The sequence below is a fragment of the Magnolia sinica genome, chromosome 6, assembly GCF_029962835.1.
Source record: "Magnolia sinica isolate HGM2019 chromosome 6, MsV1, whole genome shotgun sequence".
Taxonomy (NCBI): Eukaryota; Viridiplantae; Streptophyta; class Magnoliopsida; order Magnoliales; family Magnoliaceae; genus Magnolia; species Magnolia sinica.
Window position 1 is genome coordinate 97,172,094 of NC_080578.1, and position 15,218 is coordinate 97,187,311.

At 38.6% G+C, this 15,218-nt stretch overlaps 1 pseudogene; it reads right to left on the bottom strand.

The window, feature by feature from the left end:
• The window catches only part of LOC131249187 (indole-3-acetaldehyde oxidase-like), a 34,239-nt pseudogene extending 20,841 nt beyond the window's left edge, over nucleotides 1-13,398 (bottom strand).
• Between the last annotated feature and the right edge of the window lie 1,820 nt (nucleotides 13,399-15,218).

The following is a 15,218-nucleotide window of genomic DNA, read 5'->3' on the forward strand; positions in this document are numbered from 1 at the left end:
AGTTTTGTAAGCCCCACCATGATATATGTGTTGTATTCTCACCGTCCATATATTTTTATAGACCATTTTAGAGTATGAGACCAAAAATGAGGTATATCTCAATCTCAAGTGGATCACATTAACTTAGACCATTAAAAACTTTTTCGGGCCTCTAAAAGTTTTGGATCAAGATAATCTTTGATTTTTCCCCTCATCTAGGTCTGTATGACCTAATCAACAGACTGGATGTCCAATAAACAATATAGTGGGCCCATCTACACTGGTACAGATTGGATTTTAATGGTGGATATCCAATTAATATTGTTTTCATGTGGTGTGGTCTATTAGAGATTTTGGATCAAGATTGTATATATATGTGTGTGTGTGTGTGTGTGTATATATATATATATATATATATATATTTATTTATTCATTTACTATTGCATGTCTTAATTGTTATAAGCTTGCATTTGTATTATATAAATTCATTTTGGTTATTATTTAAGTGATTTCTTACGACACCGCATGCCTTTTGGCCCCTATTAAATGGAAACTTCTAATTTAATGCATTCTTTTTGCAATTTTTTCATTCCTGAATATGTAAATATGTGTATTTAGGCATGTCCTAAAGTTTCACTGAAAAATTCCATCAATTTCTCCATATTTCCCCCTTTTTCCCTGCATTTCCGGTTATCGGCGATATTATCGGCGATAACGATATTATATCTTTATCTCTAGCCAGCGAAACTTGTAGCGATACCGACAACTCAAACACTGCCTATATTTACTTATGCTTCCCCTCGTGCATTTTGCAACCAAGATTCCACATTAAAAAAAAAAAAAAAACGGAAACACTAAAAATACCCCTAGTTTGGAATTTTATTGACTAGTCGCAAATAACGTGTAGCATAGCGCTCACCCCTCTGAAGCATGAGGCGTAAGCTACATAGCGTGTAACGTAAGCTACACACTAGTACATTTTTATTTAAGGTGGCTCTTGGTTGCACCAATTTCATGATTTTTGCACCAAATTAGACCGATTAATAATGAAATTTAACAAAATTTCATGATATTTGGTGCAACCAAACGCAACCTGAAGTAATAGGAAAGGGCAATGATTAAGTATAAAGGTAAAAGAAAGAGCAACGGAATCGATTTAATATTGTTAATTATATTATAACTAATTTTTTTTATTGAAAATATAAAATTGTAACAAATCATTAAAAATATTAGTTGATTTTAATATTGCAATGAAAGTTAACTTGTAATGTGGGCTACGTAGCGTGCAACGTATGCGAATTATCATGTAGCATAGGCTACATGCGACTTAAGCTATTTTCATGAGCTACATAGTGTTAAGGCCAGTGTTCGAGTTGTCGGTATCGCTACAAGTTTCGCTAGCTGGAGATAAAGATATAATATCGTTATCTCCGATAATATCGCCGATAACCGGAAATGCAGGGAAAAAGGGGGAAATATGGAGAAATTGATGGAATTTTTCAGTGAAACTTCAGGACATGCCTAAATACACATATTTACATATTCAGGAATGAAAAAATTGCAAAAAAAAATGCATTAAATTAGAAGTTTCCATTTAATAGGGGCCAAAAGGCATGCGGTGTCGTAAGAAATCACTTAAATAATAACCAAAATGAATTTATATAATACAAATGCAAGCTTATAACAATTAAGACATGCAATAGTAAATGAATAAATAAATAAATAAAAAAATATATATACACACACACACACACACACACACATATACAATCTTGATCCAAAATCTCTAATAGACCACACCACATGAAAACAATATTAATTGGATATCCACCATTAAAATCCAATCTGTACCAGCGTAGATGGGCCCACTGTATTGTTTATTGGACATCCAGTCTGTTGATTAGGTCATACAGACCTAGATGAGGGGAAAAATCAAAGATTATCTTGATCCAAAACTTTTAGAGGCCCGAAAAAGTTTTTAATGGTCTAAGTTAATGTGATCCACTTGAGATTGGGATATACCTCATTTTTGGTCTCATACTCTAAAATGGTCTATAAAAATATATGGACGGTGAGAATACAACACATATATCATGGTGGGGCTTACAAAACTTGGTGACATCACCTTAGTAGCGAGTCTCGTTGCTCAACCTGTCGATAGCTAATTCGGGTCAGGATGCTGATTTCTTTCCTCCACTAGGATGCTACGTGGGGCCCACCATGATGGTTATTAAAAAATCCACCCCGTCCATCCATTTTTTTGGATAATTTCAGGACATGAGTAAAAAAATCATTTGGATCCAAAACTCAGGGCAGCCGCACGAGAGGAAAATAATGGAGATTTAGTGACCATCGTTTAAACATTTGTTTGGCCACAAAAGTTTATTATAAAGCTATAGTTTTGTGTTTTCACTTCATCCCAATCAAAATGAACTTATAAACAGTTTGGATGGCATATAAACATCAAGATGGTGCCAAGGGAGGTTTTAACGATGGAAAAATATCTCCAATTTTCATTCTCGTAATCCACATTGGGTTTTGGATCCGCCTTATTTTTGGTCTCATCCCCTAAAATGATTTGAAAAAATGGATGAACGGGGTGGATTTTTAATCAACATCATGCTGAGCCTATGTAGTAAAAAGTCATGCTTCCAGATTGCGTGCTAAGTTACTCACTAAGCTCTTATCGTACTGAGTAAACTCATTTGGGCCCACCTTGAATGTATGTGGTCTATCCATGCCATCCATTCGTTTTTCCATCTAATTTAAGGGGTTGAGCCCAAAATTGATGCGTATCCAAAAATTAAGTGCATCATACCAATGTAAATAGTGGGGATAATGATTTCCACCGTTGAAACCATTCTAGGCCCCACAGTGATGTTTATTTTTCATCCAACCTGTTCATAGAAATATTTATAGGGTCCACTATGATGTATTTTTGAGATCCAACCTATTCATAAGTTAATATTGAGATAAATGAAGTGAAAATAGAAATATCAGCTTGATCAGAAACTTCAGTGGCCCATAAGAAGTTTTGAACGCTGGACGTCACTGTCCCCACTGTTTTCTATGGTGGGGTCCACTTGAACTTTAGATCTATCTCATTCTTTTTCTCATGTCATAAAAAAATCTCTCCAAATTAATGGGTGGTATAGATACAACACATGCATCATGGTTGGGTCCACATAGGGATCGATACCATGTGTTGAAAGGAATCGGATTGCGTACTGAGTTACTCAGTACGCTCTTATCGTACTAAGTAAAATCTGTTGGGCCCACTGTGAATGTATGTGGTTCATCCACGCCATCCATCCATTTTCTTAGCTCATTTAAGCAGTTGAAACCAAATTTGAAGCACATACAAAGCTCAAAGTGGACCATAGAAAAGGAAACAAAGGGGAATAATGATTTCCACCAATGAAATTCAAGTAGCGGTGAGTGATGTTTATTTATCATCCAACCTGTTTATAACATTAAAAAAATATGGATTAAGGGAAAACACAAATATAAGCTTAATCCAAAACTTCAAAGGCCCTCAAGAAATTTACAATGGTAGATATTCAATTCACACTGCTTCTTGGTGTGGTCCATTCGAGCTGATATGCTTCATTTTTTGCTTAAATCATAAAATTATATGGTAATATGAATGGAAGGAATGGATAAAATATATAAATCACGGTGGACCTAACAGAGTTTACTCAGTACGGTCAATCCGCCTCCGTGTTGAAACGGGTATCACCACTCAGGCTGCATTTTGAGCTGTGCTTCTGGGCGTCTTTGGCTACAGCTTTTATCTGTAGCCAATCCAGAAATCAGCTTCCCTCCTGATTTCAACAATACGTTCTAAGTTGGGCCCACTTTTCCCTTGCCATGCTCTGTGGGCCCCACCATGAGGTATGTATTTCATCCATGCCATCCATCTATTTTTATAAATTATTTTATGATAAGAAAAAAAAAAGGATGTATATCCCATTCTCAATTGGACCACATTAAAAGAAACAGTGTTGAATGAACTTTGACCATTAAAAACTTTTTGGGGACCATAAAGATTTTGGAACAACCTGATCTTTGTTTTTTCCCTTCATCTGAGTCTTCATGAGCTAATTAACAGATTGGATGTCAACTAAACAATACAGTGGGCCTTAGGAGGATTTAAATGGTGTATATCCAATCACTACTGTTTTCCCGTGGTGTGGTCCACCTGAGACTTAGATCTACCTCATTTTTTGAGAAAAGCTCTAAAATAATATTTAAAAATTAATGAACAGCGTGGATACAACAGATGCATCATGGTGGAGCCTATATAGCACCTGCCTGCACCAAAGTCCAAGCCGTGGTGGGTGGTGAGATTCCAACGGTGAAAGTGAAGCAACCGCTTGCATCGTCAAAGCCCACCTGTGGGTCCACCATGATTTATGTAATTTATCCACTCCGTCCATCTATTTTAACAGATAATTTTAGGTCTTGAGCCTAAAAATTAAATTTATCGAAACCTCAAGTGGACCACACCATAGGAAACAGTAAGAATTGAACATTTACCGTTGAAAACATCTTGGGGGCCACAGAAGTTTTGGATCAAACTTCTATTTGTTTTTTCCCTTCATCCATGTCCGTGTGATCTTATGAACAGGTTGGATGAGAAATAAACATCACCGTGGGCCCTAGAAAATTTTTAACGGTGGATGTCATTCTTCAAACTGTTTTCAATGGTGTGGTCCACTTGATCTTTTGGTACCCTTAAGTTTTTGTCTCAACCCCTAAAATAATATAGAAAAACGGATGGACCGCATGGATGGACCAGATGCATTCTCGGTGGGCCCAACTGAGTGTGCTCAGTACGATAAAAGCGTACAGAGTAACCCGGTACGCAATCCTATTCACCCTGCGGCCCTCCCGATCCCCAATTTGGGAAAAAAAACCTCAAATCCCTCTCCCATTTTGAAAATTTCAAAAATTCCTTGCTTCCCACCGATTTCTCCGAGGTTTTCGATCGCAAATCTCTCTTCCTCATCACAAATTTTTTAAAAAAACCTCTATTTTCGAAGAAATCTCGGCCCGCAAGTGGCTTCCGCAGCTTGCAGAGGATTCTTCGACGGGAAAAAAAGAATTTTTTGGGGTTAAATCTTACCAGAAATGTCGATCTGCACTCGACAGCAGCTGAATCCGCGTCTTCCTCCAAATCCGGGCGAAAAAACAGGTATTTTTTTTTTTTTTGTGATTTTCTCACCGACAACCCCCCCTTTTATCGATAAAAGTGGGTTGTTGGCTACAGTTCCCACCCGTGGTTGGTGGGAACAGCGATATATCGGACGTATTTTGAAAATACCGATAATATCAGCGAAATTTCGGCGAAATCTGGAAACGAAACGAAATTTTGGGGTTTCGGTGTCGCTGCACTGGCGACACCGAAATTATCGGCGATATTTCGATAATATCGGCGACAATTTGTACACTGGATATAGGTATGGGAGAAGGGAGGCTTTTCTTTCAAAACATTAGAATGTCTTTTAATCTAATTTAATGTTAGAACAAGGCCATGTTTAGAAACCATGGATTCCACAACAGACAGCGGGAAAAGGATAACGGTTTTCCTTTGATGTGACTATTTGTGTTGTTTGCCTAGTAAAGAAAGGGGTGGATAAGGATTCCACAAGCAATCATTACACTTCTCCATAATTTGGATTCATGACACAAGAAACTAGGTGAGTGTTGTGAGAGGAATATGATATTTCCACTTGCTATCCAAACAAGAATCCAAAATTGGAAATCATGATTCAACAGTTCTCATAGAAATCATTATTGATTAATTACCAGTTTTTCCTGTCAGTGGGAGTGGCACCTTGGTAGAAGAATCTAGAAACTAAATGTGGGGAAGTGCCCCAAAGAAATTGATAGTGGGATGATTACAGTTCTCATCTCATTATCAAATTTGGGTATGCAACCCCAGATGCAAGGCAGATGGTTTCCTCTGAAGGTGCTAGATCAATCCCAATCTGATTTAACATCCAAATGGGTCCTCACCTAAACCAAAAGACCCAAAAATCAACCGCGTCAATCCAACCTGTAGCTTCCAAAGAGAACTGCTCCCATCCAACCGGTTGAATATATTCATGTTGAACTAAGCAAAATGAATTGGCTAATTCCCCACCTATAATTCACCAAGGCTCGCCTGTTGATTGCAACATTCCAAACCTCAAACCTGCCAAACATGGCTAGCTAACTCGATGCTCACATTTCTCCAATTCATGAGATGGGTGGTCTCATAAAGTCAAGAACACAAGAAATGTAAATAGACTTAAAGTGGCCTCGAGGACTAAATGAATTGGATGAATGCAACCATTTGATTTTAACTGAAGCAAAACAAGACTCAGCACTTTGGATTAACTAGGCACTTGTGAATGACAAAATTTCATACAAGACTCAGTAAACTAAACTATGAACCTGGCAGCCATGGTTTCAAAAATCTCACAATTCATATAACATCTTACGGTAACCAATTTGAATCTTTTGCTTGAATCAGTTTCTCCAAAAATCCTCCTTGAATCATAGTTATATACAATCTCAAGGGAGGGTAAAGACTTCTGTCCTAGAATCTGTGCACACTCAGCCTCAAGATCTGGATGAAGCCCACTTAAAAATTAGAATAAAAAATCCTCTGCTTCTCCAACCACTTGAGAGTTCATATGGAATACCAACCATAGGCATATAATAGAAAGTGTGGGCTAAATCATTATTTTGAGAGTACATAACTACAACCGTATCACATTTCTTTTGTCGTCGTACAAAACATTAAGCATTTGCTAATACTCAGTTGCATAGAATGGAGCAACGAGATCCTTACTGTAAAATTTTCAATTTGCCAATCTTCGTAGGATGGATCATCTTCTTTGGGTTCCTTTTTAGTACCATTTATGTAGCCCAACTTCTTCTACCCTCCGATAAATATCTTAGCCGACTGTGACCAAATACAGTAATTCATCCTATCCATTCGGAGAGGAATCCTTCTCGACCACACACACAACAATATCGAAATGAAAAGAAAAATATAGTAAAGATGCAAACCACAACACAAAGATTCATGTGGTTCCCTTACGACCATAGATTCACGCCGATCAACTACGCTCAAAAGGCAAAAAACAAAGAATCGGCTCTCAATACAATAATATCTCTGTCTTTCTCACAAAAGAATATTTATTACCTACATAAAAAAATACTGTGTGAAATTACAAAATTGCCCTTTGGGCCATTCTAGAAAGTCAAAATAAATTTATTGATGATTGATAGATAAAATAAATTTAAATAGGTATACCAAGACTCGGAATAAGTTGCAACTAAAACTCCCTAAAATTCGTAACTTACTATAAATAGTAAATTATTTATAGTAAGTGTCCTATTTGACTTGACCACATTATTCTCCAAATTATTCTAAGCATTTTTCATGTTGGACACAACTCCTAAAGCCTAACAGATGCAAAGTTACAATCAAACCAAAACTTACTAAAAATGGTAAAAACATAAATAAACAGGAAATTCGACCGTCAATCTGATGGAATCTTGCAAATTCGGCGTGGGCAACTGGGTTGGTTGGCTAAAGTAGCTTATCCTACCCCAAAATCATATATGGTGGGTTTTAAGGTACCATATATGTCTGTTTTAAGGTTCTGACGGTCTTGATGACTTCTGCCTCCGATCGGGCCTTCTCTGGTCCATCTTGGTCATGAAAATGTCCGCAACCCACTCTACATCACTTTCTGATGATCCATCCCCAAATAATTTCCCATCGACACTATAAAGAGAAATATGATGAACAAGGATAAAAGTGTAATCAATCTCAAATTCAATGAATCATGGGTTTGACAAGCATTGCCGAACGTCCATGAATCAAATGAATATAGAACTCAGTAATGTGGTGGGTGAAGATGTGCCACCCAAAGGCAAGAAAGGAAGATAGTGCAACCTTATAGAGCACCAGACAATCCTACAGCGATGTTGGATGTCTCTGTCGATGCAGCATGCAGAGCCATTGCAACTGGCGGTGCCGCTAGTGCTAGTTGCGAAGCTGTTGGCAGCAAGAGAAGGGGAAGAAAGAAAGGACTAAAGGGAAAGAGAAATTATAAAAAGGGTAAACGGAGAGGAGAGAGTGAGGACTAATAAGAAGGGAAGGAAGAGGAAGAAGAGAACTAAGGATAGGGACGTCAGGACGCAGATTTCCTGTGAAAGGCTTTTGCAGGAAGTTCCTACGCTGGGACGCGGATTAGATACTGACATGTTGAGTAGCAAGACTCTCTACGGAAGTGACGTCACCAACTTCTGTAGGCCCCACAATGATATATGTTTTGTATCCACACTGTCCATCCATTTGTAAAGATAATATTAGGGCATAATCCAAAGAATGAGTCAGATCCAAAGCTCGAGTGGATCCCACCATAGAAACAGTGGGGAGAGTAACGCCCACCATTAAAAAGTTCTAAGGGCTACAAAAGTTTTTTATCAAGCTGATATTTGTGTTTTCCTTCTTTCATGTCTTCTTTAACACTTGAACAGGTTGGTTCTCAAACCAACATCAGGGTGGACCTTCAAAAAGTTTCAACAATTGGCGTCACTCTCTCCGTTGTTTTCTGTAATAAGGTCTAATCCAGCCTTTGATCTGCCTCATTCTTTGTATCATGCCCTAAAATGATCTCTAAAAATGTATTAACGGTTTAGATAGAAGACATACATTACGGTGGGCCTACATAACTTGGTAACGTCACTTCGATAGCGAGTTTGGCTACTCCACCATTCGTAAGCTAATCCGCGTCCCCAGCCCAAGGAACGCGAACTTGACCGTAGCGAGTCTTGCTACTGAAGTGACGTCACCACGTTCTGTGCGCTCCAAGTTAAAGTATGCATTGTATCCGCACCGGAGGAGAGATTATTTTAGGGCATGATTCGGATAATGAGGCAAGTTCCAATGCTCAAGTGGACCCATCACATAAAATGTGGGGATTGAACTCCTATTAAAAACCTCTTTTGGCCATATAAGTTCTTGATCAAGTTAATATTTGTGTTTTGGCTTATTCCATGTCCATGTTAACATATAAATAGGTTGGATCTCAAATAAATATCATGGTGGATCCAAGGAAGGTTTCAATGGTGGAGTCACTGTTCCCACTGTTTTCCGTGGTGGGGTCCACTTGGACTTTAGATATGTCTCATTCTTTGTATAATGCTTTAAAACTATGATCTCTCCAAATGGTGTGGATACAACACATACATCATGGTGGGGCCCAAAAAATATGGTAACGCCACCCGCTCGCTATTGTCATGTTCAGTAGCTAATCCAGTCCTGCACTAGAAACCTATGTGGGGCCACCGTGATGTTTGTGAGAAATGCACCTCATTTATCCCTTTTTTAAATCTTATATTTAGGATATGTGAGAAAAATTGAACAGGATCCAAAACTCAAATGAGCCAAAAACATGAGAATTAAACTTCCATTGTTGAAATATTCCTGGCCCACAGAAGATTTGAAACATGTTAGTATTTTTGTTTTTAACTCATCTTAGTAAGAATGACATTATGAATGGTATAAATGACATGTAAACGGGGGTATGAACTTTCCTAACCACATCTTCCTTTACTACGGCCCACTTGAGTCCTGGACCATGCTCAATTTTTTTAACTCATCTTAAAATGAGATCACAAAATGGATGGATGGGATGGATTTTTCACAAACATCACGTGGCCCCCACCTAGATTTCTAGCACAAGAACTTCCTACCGAAGCCTTTCTAGGAAATCCACGTTAGGAAATCATAGCTTTGATACCATGTTAGTGGAGAAGATTTGGGGACATGACCTTATCTAGAAATATTCACACACACCTAGTTAGACCGCCCAACTAATTGCCTCATTTTAAGAGAAATTAATGTAAGTGGGGGTGGCTAACATGGAGTGTGTACTGACATGGGTGTGTACTAACAACCTAACCCAAAAATAAAAATAAAAATAATGTCCACTGTCTTAAATTAAAGTTATTTTATGAAGGAAAAGGAATTGTTAACTTAAGTGGGCCCTCCATGCATTAGTTTGAAATCCACCCAACCATCAGGTGCATCACCATGTGATAAACCATGGCATGAAAATCAACCCCATCCATGGTTTAAGTGGACTACGCTTTTGGAAATAATATACATAAAATGATCACACTCCAAATTGTTTCCCTTGACGTGGCCTAGTTGAATCGTGTATGGGCCTGCTTTTGGGTCTGGCGCTTGTGCTTTAGCATGGCATTTAATGGTATGAGTGGATTTCACATGGTCATCAATGTGGGCTATGTAAAAATCGAAGGCAGATGTTTATCCTAGTTAGTACGGTCCACTTGAACCACATATCAATATGATCCACATATCAATATGATTTTTCGCTCCGACCCCTACATAAAATTACACATCTAATGGTTAGAGTGGATCTAACGTATACATCACACTGGATCACTTAAAAAATGAAGGGCTGGCCACCACTCCGAATGTTAATCCAGTAAAAGTGTCACCTTCCCGAGATAATGGAGTCCATCAGGGGTATCACCGTATTGGAACTTTTTCTAACTGCGAGGCCCACCTTAATGTATGTACAGAATATCCACTCCGTTCATCAGTTTTTACACATCATTTTGCAGTATGGTCCTAAAAATGAAGTAGATCCAAATTACAGATGGACTTCACCATAACAAACAGTGGATGTTAAACGCCCACCATTAAAAAGTTCCTAGGGCCCACGATAATTTATACTTTCCATCCAACATGGTGACAAGGTAAGACGCACTTGGATAAAGGGAAAACAGAAATATCAGCTTTTGTGGCTCCAAAAAGTATTTAATGGTCAATCACCAAACTGCTTCATGTGTTGTGGTCAACATGAGATTTGGATCTCTGTAAATTTTTTTTTATAAATAATCTAAACTGAGTAGGAGAAACTTATGGACGGTGTGGATAAAAAAACAGGTGCATCAAGGTGGCCCCGCAGTCAGGGAAAGACCCACTAGAGCATTACCCGGGTTACACCTAAGACTGACTTAGATTGCGTAGCGTAGAACATTATAGGTACTGTGTTGAAGTCGCAAAGTTTTGTGGACCCGCCATGACTTATATGTTATATCTACACCGTCCATCCGTTTTTCCAGATAATTTCTGGGGCATAATCCAAAAATTGGGTAGCTCCAGAGATCAAGTGGACCACACCATATAAAGATTAGAGACATTGATGTGCACTCTCAAAAGGTCACAAAGACGGGAATGAAGGGAAAACACAAATATCAGCTTGCTTCAAAACTTCAGTTGCGCCCAAAATATTTCCAATGGTTGGCATTCAATCCCCGTTGCTTTCAGTGGTGTGGTCTATTTGAGCTTTGGATCTGGCTAGTTTCTGAGCTCGTGCTATAAAATGATATGGTCAAGTGGGCAGGCGGTGTGGATATAATACACCTCCTGATGGTCGGGATGGATTTTACATAAATTGGGTTGTACATCGAGCCGAGTCGAGTCGAGGTGGGCCAAGCTCGGCTTGACTCGTCCATGCTATACTCGAGTTCGAGCTCGAGCTCGAGTTCACCCTCGAGCTCAACATTGAAGCTTGGCTTGATTACTAAAGCTTTCAAGTCAAGTCGAGTTTACCTCGAGTCGAGTTGAGTTTACCTCGGTAAAGTAAGGGAAAGAAAAAGAGGGAATAAGGACAGGTAGGGTCGGGTAAGATTTTTTAAGTAAAAACTTTTAAATTTTAACTTTATTTTTAAAACTTATATATATATATATATATATATATATATATATATATATATATATATATATATATATATATATATATATATGGGGGGAAAGGTACTATGCGCTGGACCTCAGGATTAGCTCTCGTGAGGTCGAGCTGTGTGGGCCCCAACGTGATGCGTGTCGACCATCAACACCGTGCATTTGATGGGTACCCTCTAAATTATGGGATATCCTAAAAATCAGCCGTATATGGAACTCAGGTGGGCCATACCATCTAAAATCATGTGAAACACCGTTAAAACATATAAAAACACTTGGTGGGGCCCACCTGAGTTTTGAATGCTGCTGAAACTTGGTCTGAACCCTCATGCAAATGGGACACACATAATGGATGGGCTGGATTTGCAAACCACATCTCGGTGGGCCCAAAAAACTGATTATGAATGTTTTAATGGTGCACGGCCCCTCCCCACTTCTGTATATGGTGTGGCCCACACAAGTCACGGATTGACTTGATTTTTGAGACCTAAGCCCACGATGGAATGATGCATCTAACTGATGAGTTAGATGTTCGAAACGCATCACGGTGGGCCCCACACAGCTCAACCTCATGGGACGGACTCGTGAGGTCGAGTCGCATAGTACCTTTTCCCATATATATATAATTAATTTAATATTAATATAATATATATATATAATATACGTTATTAATATATATTACTCGAGTCGAGCTCGAGCTCAAGCTTCGAGTCGAGTCGAGTTGAAATACACCATGGTCGAACTCGGCTTGAACTCAACTCGAGCTTTTAGTAAACAAGCTTGACTCACCTCGAGTCAGCCTTTCAAGCCGAGTCAATCCGAGCTGATTTGAGCTGAGTCGAGCGAGCTTTTCGAGTTAGCTTGACTCGTGTACAGCCCTACATAAACATCATGGTGGGCCCACCCAGCAGCCCACCCATTTGCGCAGAGTATAGAAAAGAACATAAAAAGGGTAGACAATAAAATAAACATCCAAAAGCTAAAAAGCCTTGCATGCGTAGGCACAAAATTACCAGTAAAAAAGGAAACACTCTACCACCTTGGATACACCACAATTCCAAATAAATTAAAATTAGAACAAAAAAAAAAAAAAAAAAAAAAAAAACCACAGAACAGAACACAGTATGATACAAAATTCAAAAAACCCACCTCTGAAATATTCTATAGCTGCATTTAAAAATTAAAAAACATAAAATAAAAAAATCTCCACCTCCCTACATAACCCACTATCCCACACTAATCAAAATTCAAAAATTCCAAAATAAAAACTGCAAAAAAAAAACAAAAAACAAAAAACAAAAAACAAAACAAAAAAACAAAGAACAAAACAGAACACAATAACATCACCATAAAAATCATTCATGCAAGAGAAAAAAAACACTAAAACTAAATTGGCGTCAAAAAAAAAAAAAAAAGAAAAGAAAAGAAAGAAGAAGAAGAAGAAGCTAACCTTCTCCACACCCAAGCTTAGCTCCTGCGTAATGGGTTTGAGTCCTTAGGAATTCAAGAAGAGTAATCGACGAATCTTCGATCCTCGACAGCTCAAATCTCTCTCCATTCACTGCAAAAACCAACTTCTCCTTCTCTTCTCTGCTCTCCATTTTCAAATCTCTCTCTCTATGTCTCGCTCTCGCTCTCGCTCTCTTTCTATATATCTCTCCCTCGCCATCTCTGTGTAATGGACCGAGTGGACTAGATCCTATGATAGTTTACCACCCTTTAAAATGGTACTGACTAATCCTCCTCACACGTGGCACATACGTAGAGATATCCAGACCTTTCATATTGTGGAAAATTTTCACAGGGAGCATATCAAAATCAATCTGATTAAGAAGTCCTGACTATCCAATTGATGGGAGTAAATCAGTGAGTTATCCACCGTCCAAGAGAAAAATCAATGATTATTATCATCTTATCATAGTAATTTCTGGGTTCTGGTCCATTCTAAAAATGGGTCGGACTTTTGGGCAGTCTGGATTTCGTAAAACTTCCCCAAGTGTACGGTAGAATAGTCACCTTAACTTTTAAAACCGATATTTGGGCAGTCTGAATTTCATAAAACTTCCCCAAGTGTACTGTGTAAGAGTCATCTTAACTTCTAAAACCGACATTTGGACCATCCGGATTTCGTAAAACTTTCCTACGGTGGAAGAGTCCCCTTAACTTTTAAAACAGTGGTTAACTATCACAAATTTCTTTTCATCTGGGTGGCGACTTCGGATTGCGTCCTAGCTCTGCCATATCTCCCACCGGCCACTGATGTATGTTTCTTTTTCATCTATTTTTCGTATCATTTTAGGATATATACTTGAAAATGAAATGAATATGAGCGGAGGACCGCATAACGGAGATTGAGCTTTTACTGATGAAAACTTCTCTTGGGCTACAGAAGTTATGGTCAGAAAGATCCCAGCATCGCCAACTTAATAGGAAAAGCTTTTTTTTTTGTTAGCTTGTTAGTACACCCACCATCAGTTCGCACATCACTGTTAGCCACCCCCACTAAGGAATCGGTACCAAGACCTCAGTGTTGAAACAAGGTATCTTTCACCCATTGAGCTATGAATCTGAGTGTTTTATTAGGAAAAGCTTTATAAAGTATCCAAAATTTTATATCAGTGCACACAAATGCTTCCTCATTGAAGAGAGACAGTGGTAATTTGCAATGTATTTGACAGGGAATCATTAATTCATATTAATGTAACTAGGTTGTCCACAGGTAACCAAATTCCTCAATATATGCATTCTATCCAAGCATGGTTAAAAAGTAAGAATGACCTTTTTTATTACACATTACCACCATATTTGGTAATCTAAATACACTCTGACTAAAATTTTTGTGGCCCACAAATTTTTCTTAATTATCAGTGAAACAGTGACCTGATATTTGGATCTCGTTAATTTTTTAGAAAGTCGATGGACAGTGCAGATATACAACACAAACATCATTGTGGGCCTAGAGTCAGGGACCGACGGAACTCGGTTATCCCGACTTGATGAAGTAGACACGCACAAAGCGTGCCTGAGATCAGAATCGCTTTTCAGGTAATCACATCAGCCTGAAACCCATACCTTAAAAATCTTCGTACAAAACAAATGAATGGTTAAAAGAGATTGACCAATGGTTCTAGTCCTGGGCACTGATCTGGCCCACCTGATAGTCGTATTTTCCCACTTTTACATGTGTGGAATCCACACGGTGAGGACCACCTGGAGAACGGGTCCGATCTTTTGTACGTGTGGTCCATGTCCCACAGTGACACGAATGCAACTTCAAAGTACAGTCGAGCGATAAAATAACATTTTCTCTGCCCGCTCGGCTTCTCGGGAGAATCTGTGATTTCATTGGCAAGATGGATGAAAATAACGGTAATGATATACGGTGGAACCGCCTCTATCTTAATGATAGAGCCACTTTCCATCATCAACGTGGAATGGAGACGTATATAGAGAA